General features: G+C 44.3%; 1 protein-coding gene and 1 long non-coding RNA gene across 3 annotated transcripts in view; one reads left to right on the forward strand and one right to left on the reverse strand.

Moving 5' to 3' along the window:
• Window positions 1-27,377, reverse strand: part of LOC126297822 (glutamate receptor ionotropic, kainate 2) — a 402,447-nt gene that overhangs the window by 273,820 nt on the left and 101,250 nt on the right. The gene's annotated exons all lie outside the window — the stretch shown is intronic.
• The window catches only part of LOC126297824 (uncharacterized), a 61,132-nt gene continuing 34,971 nt past the window's right edge, over window positions 1,217-27,377 (forward strand). Inside the window, exons 1-2 of the long non-coding RNA XR_007552578.1 lie at window positions 1,217-1,372; window positions 1,443-1,759. This is a non-coding gene — a long non-coding RNA (uncharacterized LOC126297824). The remainder of the gene's footprint in view (window positions 1,373-1,442; window positions 1,760-27,377) is intronic.

The following is a 27,377-nucleotide window of genomic DNA, read 5'->3' on the forward strand; positions in this document are numbered from 1 at the left end:
GATACAAAATGCTTTGTTCCGTACTTCTGTCAGCAGTCATAATTCTTGCTTCCGTGGAATACCGCCCACATTCCTACATATGTAATTATTCTTGGGTCGTTTACATATTTAAAAACACATAAATACACAAGGAGCTTTTTAGCAGTTTATGCGACTTATAGGGTGCTCAGGAGACAGGGAGAGCCACAGTTTCAAGAGAATTCAGACAATGGTCTGTTGACACTTGGACACTTTTATCTCATATGTATTGTGTGCAGGGAATGGTCCTGACACTCAACTTACTCTTTACACAGTCACACATTGTTTATTACCTCGTGACTGATCCAGTGTTCTACCGGTACTCTGAGGGTGAGAAACCCTTCATTGGAGCCTTGATAATTTACATGCTATAGTATAATCATCATCACTTGAAACTGACAGCTAGATAAAATCCTCTTCTGGACTTTCACATGCATTACAGTCTTTGACTGTACTCATTCATATGTTTCCTGCAGGTTTTTTAATGTAATTTACAAACTTCTCGCTCTTTTCTTATCTCTTGGAATCCAACATAAAAGTTCCACGGTCCATCCACCATCCATACACGTGGTTTCATTATCTGCCCACCTCCATATCATTTCATTACTGTTATGTCTGCCAATAATTTTCAACATGCATCTGTTCATTAATCGCAGAGTAGTCATCAACTTTTAAATGGTTTTCGCATTAAAAGTCTGTGTTTAAGTGGCGTAAGTCAATACTGCTAAAATACACTGGTTTTAATTTTTTTTCTTCACAAACACATCGGAAGTGTACTTTTTAAAACCGTATTAGTTTCCCAAAAAGTGCTCGAGGTCATTTACTTATTTATTTTCCTGTCGATACAGTCATTCTCTCAATTGCTATAAATACATGTGGAATTGTCAGACTGATGGGAACTGTTTATTGGTAATTCAATTTTTTTCAGTTCTATCGTTCCGACAAAGCAGAACTATGTCTCACTGCACAGCCGTGGCTGGGCTGGGGTCAGCGCGACACCGGACGTTACTGGTTATCTCCACTTAACACACCCTCCGTCTGCATGAATAGCCCTCTCATAGCGAGTGCTATCACGCCACGATTACAAATTGCCCGCCAGCAGCCAATCAGAGGGCTGTGAATGGTCACGTGAGGGACGCAGGGCGGACTGGCGAGAACGCACCGGCACCAGCGAGACGTTCTATTGTCAGCCAGCGGTCGACGCTACCACATCACCTTCCTTGCACTGGCGCCATACCTTCATCACGCCAACAGCGAATCCTGCACGCCTGCGTCAGTTACGTGTGACGGAACGCACCTTTCGGTCCTGCTTGCGAAAGCAGGTTGCAGTTAGTTACCGCCATACAATTTTGAGGTAAGAGAGCTGGCTATTCGCCTTAGCCTGTAATGAATTGGACATATCCTTAACCTTACTTGGCGCGTAGTCGTGCCCGCAGATACCACACTGCGTGGGTGGCAGCGCCGCTATGCTCCGTCTGCAGATGGCCCCTTTGCCGCGCCGGCACATTCTCTAGGCAAGCGCAGCCGTCGCCTTGCCGTGGCCGAGTCTCTGCCACAGTCACTGCACTCCCCGACGCGGGATGCCGGTCGCCGTGTCTTAGCCTCGCTTTGAGGGTCCAGGCCACCACCTCTGCTGCCTACGCGCCATCGTCAACATCGACGCCGACGCTTCGTGCCGTGTTGACGACCTCGATGACGCCACCGCCTTCAAGCCGCTCCGACTCATCGGGGAAAGTGTTAAGTAAGTCTCGCTGGCCACGCGAGCTTACTCTCATCTGTCGCCGCTTTTCTGCGAGCTGCCGTCGCTGGGAGTCATTCTGGACCGGTTTCAGTTTTGATTTTATTGTGACCACTCTTTTGTAAAAGCTTTTGTCGTCTTTAAGAAATCATTTGTCCCATATTTTGTAACCGTGCCTGATAACGCGCTCTGCGGCGAATCGACCGCAGGAACGGTATGAGGCAGCTGCTGCTGGAAATTTTAACATAGACGCTACCGCTGCTCTACATGAGCAAGTCAGTGTCTTAACTTTTCCAAACCTAGCGTTAGAGGAACAGCTTGCTTAAGCCTCGCGCCTAGGAGAAAATAAACAAACTGCAAATTTTCGGGTAAACTGACTGAAAATGTTACCACCTTTTTATAAATTGTCCAAGATGTAGGATGCACTTGTTCTTGGCTCCCTATTGGATGTGGCAAAACTGAAGCTGTCAGATGATGCACGCACGGCAGAGCGTTAGTTCGACAAAAGAGGAGTCATCTATTACACAGACCGTTTATCCATCTTACTGCAAAAGCCAGATGAGGAGTTTAAAGCTTTTGCCGACCGAATACGAGCAGTATCATTCCACATACTGGCTAGGACGGGATAATACCTATAATGAAATCCTAATTGAAGTGGCTGAATCAAGACATATTGGTGTATCCATTAGAATAATAAATCCTCAGATAGTGGCATCATGTACTTCACTGCACGAGGCAGTTACATTAGCTTTGTTGCGCGAGGAAGCTGGACGTTTTGTTTCAACTCCACATCTACAACTACATCAACATCTACATGATTACTCTGCAGTTCACACTTAAGTGCCTATCAGAGGGCCCACTCTCGAGTGGCGCGTGGGAAAAATGAACGCTTAAATCTTTCAGTTCGAGCTATGATTTCTCTTATTTTATTATCATGATCATTTCTCCTTTCGTAGATGCGTGTCAACAAAATATTTTTGCATTCGGAAGAGAAAGTCGATGATTGAAATTTCATAAACAGATTTCTCCTCAAAGAAATATGCCTTTGTTTTCGTAACTGCCACCCCAACATGCGTATCATGTCAATGACACTCTCACCCCTATTGCGCAATGACACGAAACGAGCTACCCTTCTTTGCACTTTTTCGATGTCCTCCGTCAGTCCTACCTGGTAAGGATTCCACACCGCGCAGCAATATTCCAGCAGAGACGGACAAGTGTAATGTAGGCTGTCTCTTTAGTGGGTTTGCCGCATCTGCTAAGTGTTCTGCCAACAAAGCGCAGTCTTTGTTTCGCCTTCCCCAGAATATTATCTATGTGGTCTTTTCAATTTAAATTGCTCGTGATTTTAATTCCTAGGTATTTAGTCGAATTGACAGCCCTTAGATTTGTGCGATTTATCGTATACCCAAAATTTATCGGATTTCTTTTAGTACCCATGTGGATGACCTCGCACTTTTCTTTGTTTAAGGCCAATTGCCACTTTTCACACCATACAGAAATTCTCTCTAGATCATTTAGTAATTGGAATTGATCATCTTATGATTTTACTAGACGGTAAATTACAGCGTCATCTGAAAACATCTAAGTTTTCCAGTCTTTAGGAACAGACGTTTCGTCAAGTGAGCGGTTGTATGAGATTGATAAGAAAGGCGCTATTGTGTCTGCATACTCTGAGAGGTACCTGATTGGTATACCATCTTGACCAGAAGACTTGCCTTTCTTAAGTGATTTGAATTGTTTGTCAACACCTCAGATATCTACTTTTATGTCACTCATGCTAACAGCTGTTCTGGTTTAGAATTCTGGAATATTTACTTCGCCTTCTTTCGTGAAGGAATTACGGAAAACTGTATTTAGTAACTCCGCCTTAGTGGCACCATCATCGATAGCGCTTTCATCGCTATCGCGCAGTGACGGTATTGATTGTTTTGCCACTGGAGTACTTTACATACGACCAGAAACTCTTTGGGTTTTCTACCATATTTTGAGACAATGTTACATTGTGGAAACTATTAAAATCATCTCGCATTGACGTCGGCACTAAATTTCGAGCTTCCGTGAAACTTAGCCAGTCATGGGGATTTTGCGTTCTTCTGAATTTGGCATGCTTTTTTCGTTGCTTCTGCAACAGTGTTCTGACGTTTTGTGTATCATGGTGGATCAGTTCCGTTTCTTATTAACTTATGCGGTATGAATCTATCTCCGTCCCGCAGTGATGAGCAACGCCTTGATCTTGTAAACACACAAATGGCAAGCGCTGTGGGAAGCCAATCGATAAAGCAGAGCGCAGTCGCGCACCGTGTTGTACCAAATGACAAGAGGTAGGTCACATCACTAAGGAGTTCCCAGAGAATGGGAGGCAAATTTCTCAGCAGCGAAATTCTCCGCGTAATTGTGTGCTAAATGGGAGACAACAGTGGGAAAATGGCAGGGGCGTGGGTGCTGCAAATCCTGTCCAGTATGGAAATGTATATGAGGTCCTACAAGGCAGGATCAGGGAAAGGACTGTCAGAGCATTAGTAGGAACGGGGACTCAAATTAGTTTTGTAACTTTGCAGATGGACGATAAAAAATGGTTTCGATATGAAAGTTATGATTCTCTGCCTCGTGATGACTGGGTGTTGTGTGATGTCCATAGGTTAGCTGGGTTTAAGTAGTTCTAAGTTCTAGGGGACTGATGACCATAGATGTTAAGTCCCATAGTGCTCAGAGCCATTTGATTTTTGAAAGTTATGAGAACATGCAGACGGCATTTCGATATCATTTTAGGGAACGTCTTTATGAATCGTTTTCAGGTGGAACTGTGTGATTTAGTGAGGCAACTCACAGCTTTGACAGTAAGCGCGCACCCAGGGCCGGTTTAAGGCCCGAGCGACTCAAGCTGCTGCTTGGAGCGCCATCCTGACAAGGGAACCTCCCCATCGCACCCCCCTCAGATTTAGATTTAAGTTGGCACACTGGATAGGCCTTGAAAAACTGAACACAGATCAATCGAGAAAACAGGAAGAAGTTGTGTGGAACTATGAAAAAAATGAGCAAAATATACAAACTGAGTAGTCCATGAGCAAGATAGGCAACATCAAGGATAATGTAACTCAGGAGCGCCGTGGTCCCGTGGTTAGCGTGAGCAGCTACGGAACGAGAAGTCCTTGCTTCAAGTTTTCCCTCGAGCGAAAAGTTTAATTTTTTAGTTTCAGACAATTGTCAAAGTTCAGGCACTCACACACAATCAACTTCGCTCTCCAAAATTCCAGGACATGTTCTGATTTGCTTGGACATATGCAGGATTTGACGGTCTACACAGGGAAATATTTGAAAACGTTAAAAACATATGTTTTGACGAAGCACAGGGAAAACTGTGCAACTGCGAAACTGTTGCATTCATTTATTGCAGTTTATGTGACAAACTCTTATGTTTTCATTACTTTTTTGGGAGTGATTATCACATCCACAATAAAACCTAAATCGGGCAAGGTAGAAGAATCTTTTTACCCATTCGCCAAGTGTACAAGTTAGGTGGGTCGACAACATATTCCTGTCATGTGACGCACATGCCGTCACCAGTGTCGTGTAAAATATATCAGACGTGTTTTCCTGCGGAGGAATCGGTTGACCTATGACCTTGCAATCAAATGTTTTCGGTTCCCATTGGAGAGGAACGTCCTTTCGTCTATTAATCGCACGGTTTTGCGCTGCGGTCGCAAAACACAGACTCTAAACTTATTACATTGAACAGAGACGTCAATGAACGAACGGACAGATCATAACTTTGCGAAAATAATGAAAGTAAACTTTTCGTTCTAGGGAAGACTTGAACCAAGGACCTCTTGTTTAACAGCTGCTCACGATAACCACGGGACCACAGCGCTCCTGAGCTCACATTATCCTTGCTGTTCTCTATCTTTCGCATGGACTACTCAGTTTTTATATTTTGCTTATTTTTTTCATAGTTCCACACAACTTCTTCTTGTTTTCTCGATTGATCTGTGTTCAGTTTTTTAAGGCCTATCCACTGTGCTAACTTATAACTAATTCTGAGGGGGGTGCTATGGGGAGGTTCCCTTGTGAGAGGGGCACCAATGGCATCACAGTTGTATAATGTAAACTGAAGGTAGAGAGAGGAGAAAGGAAGGGTAAGAGAAGGAAGAAACTAGTGATGTCGGCTGCATCGGGAATTTATGCGGAATCACCGACGATGAGTGAAAAATGTGCTGGAGAGTGATTCGAATCTGGAATCTCCGATTTGCTAGACAGTTACGTTAACCACTGCGCCACCCGGACACAGTGTATACTGCAGTTGCACGGACTACCTCTGCACGCCTTCCGGCCGACCCACATTCCCACCCAGGGCCATCTGTCCTCAGCCCAGTCCATATCCTCCATGTTCGCTACTTTGAGATTCCCGTAGGAGGTCGAACGTATTGGTGGATTTATTGCCCATACAGGCGAATCTATTATATGAATGCGCAACACGTTCATGTAGCAATTGTATGATTTCTATACACGATGTAACACAGTAGTTACAGCTGCTTGGGAGGCCAAACTGAGAGGAGAGTGGAGGGCGCCCAAGTGCAGAAGTTGTATACATAATGTTGGGTTGGCAGAAGAGCCAACACCGTGTTACTAGAGGAGGCCGAAATCGACGCGTTTGAGCTCACGAAGGCTGGCGTGAGGAGGGCAGAACTATACTGTCGTGAGGTCTGGAACATGACAAGGAATGAGAATTCAGAAAACGGACGTAATTATTTTCATACTTAGCTTTAATCCATTAATGATGAACGTCGCTCTTGACGGTACATAGTTCACAATATTGTCTGTTCAGAATTCATTCTAATTACTGAGTATGGCTCCTTGCTAGGTCGTAGCAAGTGACGTAGCTGAAGGCTATGCTAAACTATCGTCTCGGCAAATGAGAGCGTAAGTAGACAGTGAACCATCGCTAGCAAAGTCGGCTGTACAACTGGGCGAGTGCTAGTGAGTCTTTCTAGACTAGACCTGCCGTGTGGCGGCGCTCGGTCTGCAATCACTGATAGTGGCGACACGCGGGTCCGACGTATACTAACGGACCGCGGCCGGTTTAAAGGCTACCACCTAGCAAGTGTGGTGTCTGGCGGTGACACCACACATAACATATCACATTTACTAGCAGAGTCGGACACCGGTGAAAGTGTTCGAGGGAAGAAAGGTTGAGGAAGCGGGAGCCAAATGATAAGTCGCTTGTGTGCAGCAGTATTCTCAAACGAGTTCTGCACGCGCCTCAGTCGCGAGGAATTTGTGATGTGAGACCTCCTCCACAGGCTCGGAAAGAACCGTGTACGTGGGCGTTAAAAAACTAGCACCCTTGTTAACAATCATCCGTAGTACAGAAAGGGTTCTCTGGATCGATGTCAGGGACCGAATACCGCCAAGATTGAGCTTTCTAGTTGATCCGCTCAGTCAGAACGATATTCTGAACAGGTTGCAGATTCATCTAAAAAGAAGTATTAGTGAAACTAAGGGCGCGCAAGAAGTTTTTCGTTTTGGTTGTCTACAGATAGTTTTGGACAAAGATATACTGAGATGAGGTTGGAATCCATGTGATCCCGTTGCGTGCAGCGAACGTTGAATATAGAGAGAGAATCTAGAAAAAAAACAGCAATCTATCACGAAATCCGTCGTTTTATGACAGCACATCTAGTTTTCAAACATTAAATAGCCATCCTCGGTGATAAAAATTACAAAACAGAGAATCAGGGAGAAATACAGGGTGTTGCAAAAAGGTACGGCCAAACTTTCAGGAAACATTCTTCACACACAAAGAAAGAAAATATTTTATGTGGACATGTGTCCGGAAACGCTTACTTTCCATGTCAGAGCTCATTTTATTACTTCTCTTCAAATTACATTAATTATGGAATGGAAAAACGCAGCAACAGAACGTATCAGCTTGACTTCAAACACTTTGTTACACGAAATGTTCAAAATGTCCTCCGTTAGCGAGGATACATGCTCCACTCTCCGCCACATGGAATCCCTGATGCGCTGATGCAGCCCTGGAGAATGGCGTATTGTATCACAGCCGTCCACAATACGAGCACGAAGAGTCTCTACATTGGTACCGGGGTTGCGTAGACAAGAGCTTTCAAATGCCCCCATAAATGAAAGTCAAGAGGGTTGAGGCTAGGAGAGTGTGGAGGCCATGGAATTGGTCCGCCTCTACCAATCCATCGGTCACCGAATCTGTTGTTGAGAAGCGTACGAACACTTCGACTGAAATGTGCAGGAGGTCCATCGTGCATGAACCACATGTTGTGTCGTACTTGTAAAGGCACATGTTCTAGCAGCACAGGTAGAGTATCCCGTATGAAATCATGATAACGTGCTCCATTGAGCGTAGGTGGACGAAACTAAAATGAGCTCTAACATGGAAATTAAGCGTTTCCGGACACATGTCCACATAACATCTTTTCTTTATTTGTGTGTGAGGAATCTTTCCTGAAAGTTTGGCCGTACCTTTTTGTAACACCCTGTATAAGATAACTTACACCGATCGTAAGTGCAGACATAAACACCACACAGTTACATACCATGTAACAAGAGGCGACATTATTCTAAATGGAAATGAAATGAAATGAGCGTGTGGCATTGTTGGCCGGGAGGCCCTATCCTGGGTAGTTTGGCCGCCAAGTGCAAGACTTATTGCAGTCGACGCCACATTGGGCGACTTGCGTGCCGATGCTGAGGATGGAATGATGATGAGGACAACACAACACCCAGTCCTAGAGCGGAGAAAATCTCCAACCCGGCAGGGAATCGAACCTGGGCCCGCTTGCATGGGAGGCAAGCACTTTAGCACCCAGGTACGCAGGCGGACGATTAGTCCTAAGTTTCAACAATATTAGTGTAGAGCTGACAGGAGTCTAACATGAACTGAAGCACAGTTTACATGGTTGAAGATGAAGAAAAAGTGACGTCAGATCCATGTGGTGCCCTCTCTCGAGGTGCCAGTGGATAGTAACATGATAGTAAAACTATATAATTTAAATTTTTTGAATGTATTGAACAATAAAACCACAAATAATCGTTAAACATGGAAAGCAAATCACTTTCTTTTCTTTATTTCATCCACCCCCACGCCACATGGACAGGGGATAGGCTGTCAGTAGATACAATTTGCCGCTCTTCAGCCACACGAGAGGAACGTTTAATAAAACGTAGTATAAAAGTTGGAAATGCCGGTTGGCAAAATAAATGTTTCGTACAATAAAAAGGGAGCTCGAGTTACATAAGATAAAATATAAACGGTTGATTCGGTGATTAATTAAAATATAGACTCAGATGAATGGAAAATGGGTGTCACACACGTATATATAAAAACAGCTAGACAATTGCATAAAGTAAAACGGAAAGGCCGATGTGTGACTGATTAAAAGCGATACATACACTGATGAGCCAAAACATCAGTAGCTTCTTTGTCCGTCTTGGATGCTAAATACAGCAGTAATTCTGCGTATCAAGGATCCGACAGTTTGTTAGTAGGTTTGTGGAGGTATGTATCTTTAGATATCTACACACAGTTCATGCAACTCGTGTAAATAACAGGCCGCTGATTTGCGTATGCCGTAAAAAAAATGAAATGAGCATGTGGCATTGTTGGTTGCGAGGCCCCGTCTGGGGCAGTTTGGCCGCCAAGAGCAAGTCTTATTTCAGTCGACGCCACAGTGGGCGACTTGCGTGCCGGTGAAGGAGATGAAATGATGAGGACAACACAAAACCCAGTATACGAGAGGAGACAACCTCCATCCCGGCTGGGAATAGAACCCGGGCCCGCTGCATGGGAGGCAAAAGCACGCAACCACTCAGCTAAGCAGGCGGACTGCGTACGCGGTGATGGCACCCGATGGCGAAAACAATGGGTTCTATAAGTTTTAGGTCACGAGAATTTGGTCGCCGAGACCTCAACGTGAGTTCACTATAATGCTCATCAAACCACTGTAGCACGGTTATGGCTCCGAGACGTGGACAATTATACTGCTGAAAGATGACATCGCCTTCGGGGAAGATATCAAGTATGAAGTGATCCAGGTGGTTCGCAGCTGTCATTGTGAGTTCGATTACTACCACAGGTCCCATGCAAGGGCAGGAGCATGTCTCCCATAGCATAATACTGCTCTCACCAGCCTGCGTCCGTGGCACGCTGCACGTTTTGAGCCGCTGACCTAGTGTAGCAAAAATGTGACTCAGCCGAAGAGCCGACACGTTTCCATTGATCGATGGTCCCGTTCCAACTGCAATCGTACTTGACTATGTCCTTGGCTCAACATGCGAACGCTTAGGAGTGGTGTACTGGGAATATACATGTTCAACAATGTACGATGATTGGTGTGTTCCAAAACACTTGTGCGTGCACCAGCATTGTGCTCTTTTCGCAGAGATGCCACAGATCACCATCTATCTTACTTTACAGAGCAGATAAGCCTCCAAAACACACGTTCTGCGAAGAGTCGTGTACATCCAACCATTTACACCTAGTGGTAGTTTCGCTGTCCTACCTCTTTCCGTAGAATTACACGACAGTAGCACATGAACATTCGACCAACTTCATCGTTTTCGTGGTATTGTATCACAGGCTCTGCGTAATAATAATCTGCCCTTTGCCAAAGTCGGTTATCTCGATGGATTTCCCCATTTACAGCCCATATCTTCGCTAGGGACATCCTGCGTCTGTGTGTGCCCCGCTTACATACTTTTGTTACCACTTCCAGTGCTCGCAACGCCAACGGGCGGCATCCAACGTCAAGGTGGGGAGTGATCTCAATGTTTTGACCGATCAGTGTAGATGACTGAAGAGATGAGTGGATGTAGACTACCAAGGAGATGGTTATCTTTCTTGTTTTCTTTATTGCTATTTCATCCCCCACGCGCCATACGAGCCGGGGTGGGGGTCAACCAGTGATACAATACTCGGCTCTTCAGCCAAGAGTATCCATAAGAAGATAGCATGGGTGGTAGAAAAATAACAAAATAAGGGCTCTTTAAATTTTAAGTTAAAAGGATTAATGACGTACAGCTAAATGGATGAAGAGTATATTCAATTTAAAGACACAGTTGCGAAGAGGTGAAATTCTTCTGTGAAAAAACACTGGAGTACTGCACTTTTCACTTAACATCTGAGGGACCTGCGCTGGATGAAAAAGTATTCTAAGAGGATAGAATACGTTTCATAGACATTCGGGGGGCTGTGGGTGAAGAGATAGGGCTATGTTAGGTGGGGAAACTATGGAGATGATAGGTAGGAGGTGAAGCATATAGTGTGTGTGCAGACAGTGGGAAGGGCAGGGGGTGGGGAGGAGTAACGGTGTGTCAAGAGGGGAAAGGTAACGTGAGAACGTAGCATTTAAAATTAAGTCACATGTGTGGAGCCGTAAACATAGCCTTCTCAATGACAGTAAGGTCAGGATAGTAAGTCAGCTATGTTTGCATTACAAACTAATGAAAGAGGATCCATTTTCAGTTCAATACAACACGAAAAATACAATGTTAAAATAATGTACCAAAGTAATTAAAATTTATAGGAAATAAGAAAGGTTCGATCAATCAGGGTGCGTTCTCTCTAACATCTTGTAGCTCGTAAAAATATATTAGCGCTATCTCCGGGTTTACAATATAAATAAAGTGACAATATCGAAAGGTGGCGCATAAAACTTAACAAATAAGTAAAATAAAGGAATGTAACAGAGTGATGGAAAATAAAATATGTTCTGGACTTACATACTCGTAAATCGCGAAACCGACCAAGAAAAAAGATAACCACGTTTTAGTACTATTTTCATGCCCCCAGAAGCAAATAAAAATATAAACAGTGGTATATTAAGGTAAAAGGGCATTCACAAAAAGTATGATGTGCCGACTTGAATTGTCTAAGAAATTTCAGATTCGATATATACTACCAATGAGACCTGTATTATGGCGATAACTGAAACATCGGCAATACATTACGTAATGAGACAGATCTCGTTGTGGGATATAAATCAACAGTGTGACACTTTCAACTGACGTTTAATTTATTACTTAGTGAGATACTGTAGTCTTTCATTGGGCGAAAACAGTAACAAAGTAAATAATAAGAAAGTACTCTAATATTGACCTGTTAATCGGCCAAATAAAGTAGTTGCATGGGAATGGACATATGACATGGCGTAACCAGTGGCCACTCAAAATGAATCCTTTCAAGACACAAGCAACCATCGTAGGTCGTACCACTAGCTCCTTCCGGCCCCTTGATTTTTCCCTTACCCTCTGCGCCTGTCCTGTCCGCCTCTCCCCCACCCTCACTTACCTTGGTGTCACCAGTGACCGTAACCTCACCTGGATCCCTCATCTCCGCTCTCTCCAATCCAAAGCTCACAACTGCCTCCGCCTCCTTAAGCTCCTTACTGGCCAGACATGGGGGTTGAACCCCTCTACCATCCTTCACACCTACAAATCCTTAATCCCTCCATCTTCTGTTATGCAAGTCCTGCCTGGATATCCGCCCCCCCCCCTTTCAAATTCTATAAGTCCCTCCAGATCATCGAGCATGCACTCTGCCTTGCCTTCCATATGCGCCTCCCATCCCCCATGCGGATACTCTATGACCTGGTTCCTTTCCCCCATCTACTCCTTTTCCTCGAACAGATCTGAGACCTCTACACTTCCCGCCGACTTGCCCCCCCCCCCCACCCCCCCACCCCCCCACCCCCACTTCCTCTGGTTGCTACTCTCCTCTCCAACCCCTGTCTGCTGCTGCGCCTTTACTGTTGTGTCTGCCCTACCCTCCACCTCTACATCCTTCTTCTCCTTTGCCAAGGTTGCTTCCGTCAACTCCCCCCACCTGGATGGTGCCCTCTCTCCTTCCATTTATCCCTCCTATCAACTCTGATCCTCACCTCACCCTCCTTCCCTCTGTCCTTCCTATGGGCCTCCCTCTCCTCCACTTTCCACCCTGTTTTTTCCCTGCCTACCTTCCCTTTGACTCCTTTCTCTCCCATGAGTCCTTTTTCTTTCCCCTCCACTGCCTTCCCCACTCCTTACCACATCCTCCCTGCCTCCCCTTTTCTGTGTCCTCTACCTCCATCGGCTCCCACCTTTTTTTGCCTTTCCTGTCCTCCCCCCCCCCCTTTTTTTGCCCTCATCTGTCCAGGTCCTCCCCCCCCCCCCTCCCCCCCCCATATGCCTTCATACTCTATAGTGCAGTGTTTCTGTGAGTGTTCAGTGTTGTGCATCCCAATTTTTAAGTGTTGTGAACAGCTACTATACTGTCGCTAGGTGTGTTTTTAGTTGTTGTGAACAGAAACCAGACTGTCGCCATGTTTTTTAATTGTGCCTTTCTATTTACTATGTGTTTTAATCAGCATCACTGACCCTTTGTTTTATATTTTCTTCGCAACTCTTTTGCCATGTTTCTGTTTTTAACAGTCGCCATTTTATCACCTGCATTTATTGTTATGATATCTCCTAATTCAGTTTTTTAACTTTTTGTAGGCTACAGAGCAGTGTATTATGCTGCTGCAGGGAGAAATCGAAATCCAATAAAGGGAAAATAACAGATGTATGGAACTTAGGTTGGTTGGCCCAATCTTTTTATAAGATGGTCTTTATCATAATGATCTGCTCATTGAGTGAACAGGCGACAGAGGATCTCTTGTGACGAAAAATCTCCAACCTCCCCCATCTATGTGTGATGCAAAAACTTAACATGTCACAATCGAGCTGGAATTGCAAATCAGCTTTGGAGCTTTGGATCAGGTGAGGTGCAAAATTTGATTTTTCTGCTGCAGCCCTCCGCTCGAGCATTTTATGTTCACTGGACCGAATTTAGCCTCTGCGTCCGATTTGTCCACTGTAACACGAGTCGCAATCGGGACACAGTATTTTATATGCTCCCGATTCGTTTAGGATATTTTTCTTATCTACACTATTATCCAAAAACAACCTATAGTTATTATTAGTTGGAAAAGAAGTGATAATTTTATCCTTATTGAAAATTAGTGCAATTATTGTGCGAGTGACCCCGTAGTACGGCAGTGAAGTGTACGTCTTGTTAACGTCTTCACTCCGCGGGTTCGAATATCCCGTAGCTCTGGTTTATTGTTGTCTTATTAGCATTTTTTGTAAATATTAAGTGTATAATTATCACGGCAATTATTCGTTTTTGTGATATAGGTAATTGTGTCAAGTTTTAATTCGTGCTCTTTTTGAGAAAGTTGTAATTTGAACAACCTGTTAAAAGCAACGTTAAAGAAAGCGTTTTTGTGCTGGTGTGCGTGGTTTGAACCATAATTTACTTTGCAGTCCGTATAAGTTTTTTTAAAGAAATATGCCAAAATAGTGTTTACCATATACGTTTTTGATATTTTGGTCCAGGAAATTAATGACCCTTCTATTCCAATTTCACACGTAAATTTAATTTTTTCATGTAACTCATTGAATTTATTTATCACTTACATGATTTCCTCGTCATTACCTATCTGCAAAAGGGTGTCGTCCACATACACCTCAATCAGCAGAAGAGTATCACCCACATAACTGAAGTAATACACAGTTTTTCTCGCTAAATTGGGATTCTCTTAAGGAAGTTATTTTCAAAATGGTTAATAAAAATGGTAGCCACAACGCGTGAGATACCACTGCCCATACTTAGGCCATCTTTCTGATAGTACACTTCATTCTTGGGCTTAAGGTAATTTTAGTTTAAAATTAAAGAAAGCATATCAAGGAACTCATCATCTTCAGCTTGTGATGATTTTTTCTGGACCAGAATGTTTTGCCGAATAATAATCATAATATTCTCAATTGGTACATTTGTAAGAGGTTAACAGTATCCAGGTATACAAATTTCATGTGGACAAATTATTGTCGTCAGTTGGTAACTAGTTTTAATATTAATGACTAACTAGGTAATGTGTTTTCAGAAATTTTAAGCATTTGCGGGCGACTTCAGTAGAAGGACTACCAGAATGGTCAACCACAGACCTCACAGGAAGGTGCTCTTTATGAACTTTAAGCTGTACCCTTAAAGAAGGGATTCGCGGATTCATGACTTTCAGTCGCTGTTATCATTTAGTTTCTTTAATGGCTCTACAGTTAAGTGTTTATCAATCCTGGGTACACCTTACTCACCGAAGAATTCTTTGTTTTGTTAATGTAGTAGGTTGTCTTTATAATGACAATCGAGCTACGTTTCTCTGGCTCCGTGATTATCGCCAGCGTTTCCGTTAGCTGCTGACTTATGCACTTGAGTATCACCATATCCGTCTTGCGACTCATATGTGATCTATTAGACTCCTTTGTGATAATATTCTTCACTATTTTGATAAAATTTAGAAACTTTTAAACTGTCAGTTGCACGTTTCAACTGGGTAATAGTGTCTGAGGATACTACTCAACAACAGTTGGCCGCAGGGATAATTGACCCTTCTGCAAGCCCATGGCTGTCGCCTATTGCCACGATACCCAAAAAGTCAATAAACGGGAACTAATTCTATCGTCTATGCGTTGATATCGGAGCAGGAAATAAGGCCACGACCACGGTACACTGCGTCGACTAAAATCTGGAAGGAGTAGGGAACTGTAGGTATTTTACCACCCTTGATATGTGGTTATCACCAAATTCCGAATGCGCCGCAGGACAGACCAAACACAGCATTTGTGGTTACCTCAGGGTCGTATGAGTTTCTACACATGCCCTTCGGTCTACGAAATGCACCTGCCGCTTTCCAGAGATTCGTTGATTTGTTGCTAAGAGGCTTAAAAGTTACTACGTGTCTTGTGTGTTGATAATATAATTGTTGCGAGAACTACTGAGGAACTTGTGGAGGGCCTGAGAAATGTATTGTCAAGGTTGCAGAGTGCAGAGCTGAGATTAAAGGTAGAGAAATGTTCTTTGGCACAGTCACAGATCTAGTATCTGGGACATATTACCATTTCAGAGGGGGTTAAGCCGGGTCCATAATTAGCAGAAGCAGTAAAGTTTTCCAATACCCAATAATGTGAAAGAGCTGCAATCTTTTCTTGGTCTTGCAATTATTACCGCCGTTTCGTGAATGACTATGCCATGATCTCTAAACTTTTAGCAAATTTGTCAAAGGAAGTTACAGTGTTTGAGTGGACAGAAGAGTGTGCCGTGAGAAATATCAAAAATGTTTTGACCGGTTCACGTATTTTTAAGGATTCTCGGAAACCCCGTTACAAATTCCTAGGACGTGTACAGGGGAGTGAGTACATAATACTTTAAATAGGACACCATGTTCGGAAACGTACCATTTCCGTGCTATAGCCGTTTGAAAACATGTTCGCTTGGTAGGTATACAACAGGGTTGCCATGGCGCAAGGTGGTTACGTGGGATCGGCTGAAGTCACTTGGCTTCTATCCTACCTCTGTAACAAGGTTCGAGCCTCGTTCACGTGTCTGTGAGTGTTAGAGGAACGTGGTTAGGTACACGTCTGCAGAATACCCCGACGTGGTCCTTTTGAATGGCAAAGCTCGTGGTAGTGGAAGAGCAGCTCGTCACCTTTACCAATATTCCCCACAACGGCCGACTCCATCGCATACCATTTTCGCCACAATTACGCACCGACTTCAAGAAAGAATGCCTTCACCGTCGACAGGCTTGACTGTGGTGCTCCAAGGAGATGCCGCGCGCAGGAACTGAAAGAGGCCGTATTGCATGACGTTGAAGAGAACCAGTCAACGAATGCAAGAGCATTTTTTTGGCCATTAAGGTGTGAAACTGTAAAACAAGTGATGTACTGAGTTACGCCGAATCAGTTATTTGTAAATGTGGTAGCGTTACCAACATGTTTTCTAATGGTTGTAGCACGGAAACGCTACGTTGCTGGACATGGGTTGCAATTAAAAATATTATCAACTTGCTCCCCTCTACAAGTCCTAGAAATTTGTAACGGAAATTTCCAAACACCTTGTATACAGGTTTTGAGAGATGTTTTATTCTTTCTACTGACACCTCGGATTACGGTGTTGGTGCTGTTCTTAGACAGAAATATAATGGTGAGCAAAGGCCCAAGGTTTATTCCTCACGCCAGATAAAACAAGCGGAAAGAAATTGCACTACCACTGAGAGAGAGATGCTAGCATCTATCTTTGGGTGAACTGTTTCAAATGTTATTTGTATGGAAGCAAATTTTCTTTGGTCCCTGACCACGCTGCTGTTTTGTGGATGCTCAGTTTTAAGGACCCCAATAGTCGTTAAACTCGTTGGGCGTTAAAACTATCAGAGTATTATTATGAAGTGCACCACAGACTGGACCGTTTACATCAGGCCGAATAGAGAGCACCGAATAGAGAGAGCGAATCACTTCCTGCTTCGTCCACTGCCAAACGTTCCGCGCCGCAAAGGAACTTTTGCGTGTACTGTTGACACAGGTACCATCAATATTAATTGAAAACCAAGGCGACACGAAGTTAGTTTCACTAAAATTGTGAACTGTGCTATAAAAATAATTATCCCAGGAGGAACCCCTGAATATAATTGCGAACCTCTGCCATTAACTATTTGGTACCAACGATTCGCTGTTGTCTGAATCACTTTGCTTGCGTTTGGCGGATTGTTTAGTGTTGACCGTAGCCATAAGTCCTTATGGTTTGTATTCGGTACTTAAACTCAGGGCTAATTTCAAAACTTAAGTGTACAGTTTAAGATCAATGAATAGAAGACTATGGGCAGTGGATTCTTCTTAGTCTTGCAGAGAGAATGATTCTTAACCTCTGTTAAGCCCCTAAGTGGTCGACAATTTTCCATATTCAGAGCTCTTTTCCGTCATTAGTTGCAGGAATTCAACGGAGGTTCATAATTATATTTGTGAAGACAGTCGCTACGACATGTCTATTCTGAACACCGTTGGGTGTGGAGAGAGGCGAACACCAGAATCATGCGCTGAAGTGTGGATGCCACTTGAAATCACTCCGATTATAATTCTTTTGCATATGTGAACTTTGTTCGCAACTGAAATACATTTCGAAATCGCTACAGTACTCGTAATCAAATACAATGTTTATCCTCCTTCTGACTTGAAAGCCGAAGATTTTCCACAATGAAACGAGATATTGTGTTGCTCTATTCGTCATTCCCAAGTCAAGCGCTCAGACTTTGACTATAGTATTTCGAATAAATGTCAATGTGAATTTGAGTGACCTTCCACGGATACTGACCCGGTGGATATGGAACACAGAAGAAGACAATTCCTGTTTAAGTTGCCGTGACCTTTTCAGTTGTTAATTATTAGCCAGTTAAACTTAGTATCACTTTTGGTTTCTTTTATGCACAATTATGTGAGAGAATTTGGTGGCTGATTTCTGATAACTTTAATCTGGTTGCGAATGGCAGACGTCTGTTCGGTCACAAACGCACACGTTGTATAGCGCGGATGTTTCGCAGAAGACACACTTTCTCCGACGAAATTTTAGAAAAAAAGTGAATGAAACTCGTCACATCAAAACTGTTGTTTACGTGCGGAGGTAGCACTTTACTTTGTCTGGTAGTGGTTCCTCGGTTACCTTGCTGTTCGACCACGGGACCCACAATTCTCTGTAGTAACAAACGCAGTAAGTTGCTGTCACTATTAGGTTCCCATCCAGCCTGTGCCTTCAAACGTCAACACACCACCAGTAACCTGCAAACCCCATTCCTGTATGTTAATATGATTGTGGGAGATTATCAGTAAACGTATCTGAATTTCGCGTTCCTTTACATCTGCGAAGTTAAAACTGCTCCTCCGCCTTGGTGAACTGTACAGAACCCGTGGGACGTAAGCCACAAGCTGAAAGCATAGGCGGGCCGCTATCGGTTCAGATATGCACGGACAGGCGCGGCTGAGCTGCGCGCCTAGGTCACCCTCATACGTCACATACTCAGGCGTTCAGCGTGCTAGTCAACTGCCGTTGTTCATCTTACTGATAAAACCGCTCCCATACGTCGATTGCTATTACTTCCCTAGTTTTTCGGAAGCAATTTGTGCTATCGTATTTGATCCTTTTCGAAGGAAACTACTTAACGTCACTATAAACAGCACTGAGATGTTGTTGTTGTTGTTGTTGTGGTCTTCAGTCCTGAGACTGGTTTGATGCAGCTCTCCATGCTACTCTATCCTGTGCAACCTTCTTCATCTCCCAGTACTTACTGCAACCTACATCCTTCTGAATCTGCTTAGTGTATTCATCTCTTGGTCTCCCTCTACGATTTTTACCCTCCACGCTGCCCTCCAATGCTAAATTTGTGATCCCTTGATGCCTCAGAACATGTCCTACCAACCGATCCCTTCTTCTAGTCAAGTTGTGCCACAAGCTCCTCCTCTCCCCAATTCTATTCAATACCTCCTTATTAGTTATGTGATCTACCCATATAATCTTCAGCATTCTTCTGTAGCACAACATTTCGAAAGCTTCTATTCTCTTCTTGTCCAAACTATTTATCGTCCATGTTTCACTTCCATACCTGGCTACACTCCACACAAATACTTTCAGAAACGACTTCCTGACACTTAAATCTATACTCGATGTTAACAAATTTCTCTTCTTCAGAAACGCTTTCCTTGCCATTGCCAGTCTACATTTTATGTTTCTCTACTTCGACCATCATCAGTTATTTTGCTCCCCAAATAACAAAACTCCTTTACCACTTTAAGTGTCTCATTTCCTAATCTAATTCCCTCAGCATCACCCGACTTAATTCGACTACATTCCATTATCCTCGTTTTGCTTTTGTTAATGTTCATCTTATATGCCCCTTTCAAGACACTGTCCATTCCGTTCAACTGCTCTTCCAAGTCCTTTGCTGTCTCTGACAGAATTACAATGTCATCGGCGAACCTCAAAGTTTTTATTTCTTCTCCATGGATTTTAATACGTACTCCGAATTTTTCTTTTGTTTCCTTTATTGCTTGCTCACTATACAGATTGAACAACATCGGGGAGAGACTACAACCCTGTCTCACTCCCTTCCCAACCACTGCTTCCCTTTCATGCCCCTCGACTCTTATAACTGCCATCTGGTTTCTGTACAAATTGTAAATAGCCTTTCGCTCCCTGTATTTTACCCCTGCCACCTTCAGAATTTGAAAGAGAGTATTCCAGTCAACAGTGTCAAAAGCTTTCTCTAAGTCTACAAATGCTAGAAACGTAGGTTGGCCCTTCCTTAATCTAGCTTCTTATGCAGCTATAATTCACAAGTCAGTAAATGAGGTTCAGTCACGTCTGTGTGTCGCCTGGCTGCTGCCTAATGCAAGGACAGTTTTCCCGTATACAATCTAGTATTACAACGCCTACCGTCCTTTCATATATGCTCACAGAAACACCGCAGAGGCATTCACATCTCCAGACCAAAATTTTGTCTACGCGATGCTAAGTTTACCGTAAGTACTGCCGCTGTGACGTATTTTACTGTTAAACAAATTACATTACTATGAGAAGCAATCTGCTTATATTAAACGGAACACTGTTAAGAAATGACTTTATGCACGTACAATTCAAAGGTCAGTAAATCAGATTTAGTAACGTGTGTGTGTCCCCTGACTGCTGCCCAGTATAGGACCGTTTTATGGTAACCTATCGAGTATTACAACGTCTACTGTCACTTCAGACGTGCTCACTGAACCGCCACAGGGGCACTGACATCATCACTAGACAAAATTTTGTCTATTATTATTATTATTATCCTCTGTAACTTACGTTATTGCTAAACAAATTATGTAATTATGAGAAGCAATCTGCCGATTTTAAGCGGAACGCCAGTAACGAATCACTTCACGTCGGTACATTCCAGTAGTTACGCATTTTATTGTGAACAACAGAGTAATCATGTGGATGTTGATGTAGTAAATGACATTAGGTCACGTCTGCGTGTCCCCTGGCTGCTGCCCAGTGTAGGACCGTTCTACTGTTTCTACTGTTACCAATCGAGTATTAAAACGCTTACTGTCACTTGACACGTGCTCACTGAACCGCCAATGGGGCACTGACATCATCACCAGACAAAATTTTATCTATTATAATTATCCACTGTAACTTACATTATTGTTGAAACAATTACGTAATTATGAGAAGCAACCTGCGGATTTTAAGTGGAACGCTGTTAACCGATCACTTCATCAGGTACAACTCAGTAAATAAGATTCAGTCACGTCTGCGTGTCCCCTGGCTGCTTCCCAGTGTAGGACCATTCTACTGTTACCAATCGAGTATTAAAACGCTTACCGTAACTTCACACGTGCTCACTGAACCGCCACAGGGGCACTGACAAGTGTTGCGATGTCGGTGGGTCGAACCAGAGACTCCAAATGGCACAGTTGAAGCCGGGACTCACCGCGCCGTATTTTGTCCGGAGGCTAAGCACGTTCAAGTGCGTCAAGGGGCAGTGCAGAGTGATACAGCGGTATTCGGTAACATTTGTTTATTCCGATAATTTACAGTACTCGATGGGTGAAGCGCAGTGTCGGCGCGCCGCCCATGCGCTGTCCCGCGAGTCCAGCCGTCTCAGCAGACTCCTGGTATTCCGCTTCTGCCGTCATCAAGGCCACCCTGCTGGAAGTCGGCCGCGTTCTCCTGGTCGCTGTCCGCCGATGCGTTGTGACTTGCACCGCTCTGCTGCCCACGATTCCGGAGACTGCTAGAGTCCCTGGTCCTCGCCGCCCTCTGCCCCGTTTGGCCTGCTCTGTCCGACCGTGGAACGGAGGTGGGTGTACTGGTCACCCGTGGCCCTCGAGCCATCGCTGTTCCCAGGACAGGACCGGACTCGAACCCGCGCCATCCTGGATGCTGTGCCGCAACTCGCCGCTAGTGGTGCTGGCTGGATGCCAACACCCACCGCCACCTCTGGCACTGTTGCAGCGCTGCTGTGCCTCCAACGGCGTACTCCTCCTCCACTACACCTGGTGAGAAGCGAACGTGGCCCGTAGACTCGAGTGGAACCGAGGCCCTCCTGGACCCACTGCAGACCACTATTACTGCCTCCTACCGGCAGACTGTGCGATCTCTAAGTTCCAGGCTGCCGTTCCGTCCAGCTCTATCCCTGGAGGCGGAATATAGCCGGAACAAGTACATATAAACGAAGTAAGCGTAGACAACACAGGTCCGTCCTGTCGCTCGACTGACCTGGCACACTCTGTCCCAAGCTATTTTTTTTTCTTTATTGATTTTTAATTCCCCCCGAAGGGGGCGGGCTGGCAGCAGCTTTGTACGCTGCTCGACAGCCTACAGACTTTTTTTTAAAAAAAACGGAAGAAGAAAAGAAACAAGAAAAACAGGCGATAAAACAGTGACTTACAGTGTAAAATGGCGGAAAAATGCGGAAAGTTAAAACAGAAAGCAAAAGGGGTTGGCAATATTAATAAAAGACACAGGAATCAGACAAGTAACATAGTACACACACAATTAAAAAACAGGGCGACAGTCTGGTTTCTATTTGCAAGAGATAAAAACCACACCCAACGACAGTATGATGGCCGTTCGCAACACTTCCCAAAAAACACAACACGGAACACTCACTGTAAAACACTGCACGAAAATGGCGGCACAAAGATGACACTCCCGAGCCAAAGGCAGATGGGGGGGGGGGGGGGGGGGGTCCTGGAGGAGGGGAACACAAGGAGGGAGGAAGGAAAATACGAAAAGGGGGGGGGACCAAGGAGGGAGAGGACTCATAAAGGGGGAGAGGGGTAGGGCAGACGCGAGAGGGAATGAGAAGAGGCAGATGAGGGAAATGTAAAAGGACTCAGGGGAGAGAAGGGGGCAGAGAGAGGGGAGGTGGGGAAAAAAGAGGATGGAAGGGGGGAGAGGGAGCCCGGGAAAAGGACAGAGGAAAGGAGGGGGAGTGAGGATCAGAGTTGATAGGAGGGATAAATGGAGGGAGAGAGGGCATCATCTGGGAGAGGGAGTTGATGGAAGCCACCTTAGGAAAGCCCAAGCTAAAATTCCGGTCTATTTATATTGGTTTCTGCCTTGCTTCTGACGTAGTATCAGAGAGAGACAGAAACTATGCCAGGGATAAATTCCCACACGTCAGCCATTTACAAATCACCACTGTTGGTTCTGGTCTAGTGCCCCACCTCATACGTCGCAATAACTTAAAGCACCGGTGCAGTTCCCTGCCTCATTGTTGCTCCATTGAAAACAAATCATGCGTGCAATATCACAGCTCCGCACTCGTGAGTGCCATGTTTACCTTGCCTGGCCTGCTGGCTGTCGGCTGTTACTACACTCTGTCAGCGGCTCCAGATTTCATCGCCCAACCGCGCCTTCATTGTATTTTGAGCAAATTTCCCTTTCTCTAGACTAGGACTGACACCAGCACAGCTCAAGGTTTTGTCTGTGATGCAACGTTTAACAGAAGTATTATCCTCAGTAACTTATATTATTGTTAAAAAACAACATAATGATGATAAACAATCAGCCGAATTTAGGCGGAATGCGGTAAATGAATCACTTCATGCAGATATAATTCAGTAGCTACTAAATAAGATTCAGTCACATCTGTGTGTCCCCTGGCTGCAGCCCAGCGTAGGACAGCTTAACTGTTACCACTCGAGTATTGCAGCGCCTGCTGTCACTTCACACGTTCTCACTGAGCCGCCAAAGGGACTCTGACATCTTCACCAGACAAAATACTGTCCACTTCTTTTATCCGCTGTAACATACTTTATTTCTACACAATTTATGTAATTATGAGAAGCAAATCTGCCGATTTTAAGCCGAACACCAATAACGAATCACTTCACGTCGGTACATTCCAGTAGTTACGCATTTTATTGTGAATAGCAGAGTAATCATGTAGATGTTAATGTAGTGACAGAGATTAGGTCACATCTGGGTGTCCCCTGGCTGTTGAACAGTGTAGGACAGTTTTACTGTTGCCACTAGAGTATTAAGACGCCTACCGTCACTTCACACAAGCTCACTGAACGGCCACAGGGGTATTGACATCATAACCAGACAAACTTTGTCTATGCGATGCAACGTGTAACAGAATTATTATCTGCTGTCACTTGTATTATTGTTAAAAGAAATTACATAATGATGAAAAGCAATATGCCGATTTTAAACACATCGTTGTTAACGAATCACTTAATGCAGGTACAATTCGGTAGCTAGTAAATGAGATTCAGTCACGTCTGTGAGTCCTGTGGCTGCTTGCCTGTGTATTACCGGATTACTGTTACCACTCGTGTATTACAATGCCCACCATTACTTCACACGTGCACACTGAACCACAACAGGTGCACTGACAACGTCACCAGGCGAGGTTTTGTCTATGCGAAGCAACGTTTAGCTGAAGTATTACCCACTGTAACTTGTGTTATTGATAAACAAAAAACGTGATGATGAGAAGTAATCTGCTGATTTTATGCGGAAGGTGGATAATGATTCACATCACGCAGGTAGAATTCAGTAGCTACTAAATGAGACACAGTCACGACTGTGTGTCCCTCACTGCTATCCAGTGTACGACCGTTCTACTGTCACCAGTCGAATATTACAACGCCTTCATACGTTCACCCTGAACCGCCACAGGGGCACTGACATCATCACCAGACAATTTTTCCTAATTCTTGTTATCAGCTTTAATTTGTATTATGGTTAAACAAAGTACATAATGATGACAAGTAGTCTGCCGATATTTATGCGGAACGCGGGTAACGATTCGCTTCATGCAAGAAGAATTCAGTAGATAGTAAATGAGAATCAGTGACTTCTGGGTGTCCCCTGGCTGCTGCCCAGTGTAGGACAGTTTTACTGTTACCACTCGAGTGTTACAATGCTTACCGACACTTCACACATTCTCCCTGAGTCGCCCCAGGGGCATTGACATGTTCAATAGACAAAACATTGTCTATTATTAATATCCACTGTAACTTATATTATTGTTAAGAAATGTATGTAATTATGAGAAGTGATCTGCCAATTAAATGTGGAACGCCGTTAACGAATCACTTCACTCAGGTTCAATTCAGTGGCTACTAAATGAGATTCAGTCACATCTGTGTGTCCCATGACTGCTGCCCAGTGTACAGTACCTCTCGAGTATTCCAAAGCCAACTGTGACTTTGCACGTCTCACTGAACTAACGCTGGGGCAATGACATCATCGCCAGACAAATATTTGCCTATACGTTGCAATGTTTAGCAGAAGTACAATTCGCTGTAACTTGTATTATTGTTAAAATAATGACATAATGATGAGAAGCAAACTGACGTTTTTAAGCGGATCTCTCTTAACGAATCACTTCATGCAGATACAATTCAACATTTAGTAAATGTGATTTACTCACATCTGTGTGTCCCCAGAAGGTTGCCCGCTGTAGGACTGTATTACTGTTACCTCTCGAGAATTACAACGCCTATTGTGACTGTGCACATTCTCACTAAACTAACATAGGGCAGTGACATAATCACCAGACAAATATTTGTCTATGAGATGCATCGTTCAACAGAACTACTATCTGCATAACTTGTATTATTGTTAAACACATTACATAATGACGTATTGGGTTACAGGAGTTCTGCTAGATATCAGAGTCATACTTGGACGATATTTCGGTAGCGTAACTCGTGACCTTCATCATGTGCGACCTGAGACTACTCCTCGAGTGGACCTGGTTCAATATTTATGCCTGTGGCCTTCCCCCTATATCAGGCGCTCCCTCTGCGGTCCGTGCCCGCTCACTGGGATCTTGTGGAGCATTGCCTTCCCTTTTCCGTCCGCTGCAGTCCTGGGTGTTTTCTTTCCGGTCCGCGCCCATCATTCCCAATTCTGGGAATTCCATCTTCGGTCTGGTGCCCCTTTAACTCTGTATGGGGAACTTTCTCCATGACCACGCCTTCAGTTCATGAGATTATTTGTCACTTTTATCTCTATTGACTCCCTTATAACACTGTCCCAAAATCTGGCGTCTGTGCTATAAACTTGGTTTCTTCATAATTCATGGCATGACCTAGTTCTAGGCAGTGTTCAGCAATGGCTGATTTTGTTGCCTGTCTTAATCGGGTGCACCCCTGATGTTCCTTGCACCTGATATCTACTGTTCTTGTCGTCTGGTCAATGTAGGACATGCCACATTGGCAAGGTATATTATAAATCCCTTGTTCCCGTAAACCCAGGTCGTCCTTGACATTTCCCACCAGTGAGCTGACCTTGTTGCAGGACAGAAAACACACTTGATATTGTGTTTACGGAGGATCCTACTAATTCTGACAAAAATAGAGCCAGCATAAGGCAAATATGCCACCTTCTTTGCTTCATGATACTCCGCTTCTTGGACTTCAGCTGTAGTGGCTTGTTGGAGTGCCATCTCAATTTTTTTCGGTGTATATCCATTTTTGCAGAACCCTGTTTTGAGAACTCCTATTTCTGTCGGTAGACGTTCTTGATCTGACAAGGCGCATGCTCTGTGGACCAATGTCTTAAGAACACCGATCTTCTGTGCAGGGTGGTGACAGCTGCTAACCTGCAGATTTCAGTGTGTGTGGGTTTTCGATACACACTGTGGCCAATTGATCCATCTGCTTTCCTTTTTACTAGTACATCCAGAAACAGCAGCTGGCCATTCTTCTCCTCTTCTAGGGTGAACGTGATATTCGGGTGGCACGAGTTAAGATGTTCCAGAAACTCATTGAGCCTGTCCTTCCCATGAGGCTAGATTACAAAGGTGTCATCTACATACCTGAAGAAGAATGTGGGTTTATATCTGACATTGTCTAATGCGCTCTCCTCATATCTCTTGAAGAACATGTTGGCAACCACAGGAGACAGTGGGCTACCCATAGCTACTCCTTCAGTTTGGTCGTAATATTGGTTCCCGTACAGGAAATACTTGGATGTCAGTGTATGCCGGAACAGGTGCAGCAGGGCACCATCAAATTTTTCCGCAATTAGTTCTAGTGAGTCTCTCAGTGGGACCCTGGTGAACAGTGATACCACATCAAAACTTACCATGATGTCCGAATCTGTGATGCGTAGTTGCCTGAGGTGTTCCAGGAAGTCTTCTGAGTTTCAGATATGGTGAACACATTTCCCCACATACGGAGACAGCAGATGTTTCAAATACTTGGCTGTTGCATATGTAGGTGCTCCAATATTACTGACAATAGGGCGTAGAGGCACCATCTCCTTGTGTATTATAGGCAGACCATACAGCCTAGGTGGCACTGGTGCTTTTGCCCGAAGTTGTCTGATGATCTTCCCAGGCATCCATGTCTCCTTCAGGAGAGATCTGGTCTTCTTGTCCACCTCGTCAGTGGGGTCACACTCCAAAGTTCTATATGCTGGGTCCTCCAGAAGTTGACATGCTTTGTTATCATAATCCACCCACTGTAAAATAACTGTAGCGTTCCCATTGTCTGCTGGCAGTACTATAATACCATTGTCTTCCCGGAGCTTCTTCAGTGCAGGCCTCTCCTCAGATGTGATGTTCGATTTTGGAGTCCTGGCATTGGTGAGTGCTGTGCAAGCCTCTCGGTGGACTTCCTCTGACACATTGGGTGGAAGTGTGGTTGCAAACTGCTCTATTGCACTGACCAAACCTGGAATGTGCACATTTCTGGGGGGCGTTGCGAAGTTGAGACCCTTGCTGAGTACCTTCATGGTTGTATC

The sequence above is a fragment of the Schistocerca gregaria genome, chromosome X, assembly GCF_023897955.1.
Source record: "Schistocerca gregaria isolate iqSchGreg1 chromosome X, iqSchGreg1.2, whole genome shotgun sequence".
Taxonomy (NCBI): domain Eukaryota; kingdom Metazoa; phylum Arthropoda; class Insecta; order Orthoptera; family Acrididae; genus Schistocerca; species Schistocerca gregaria.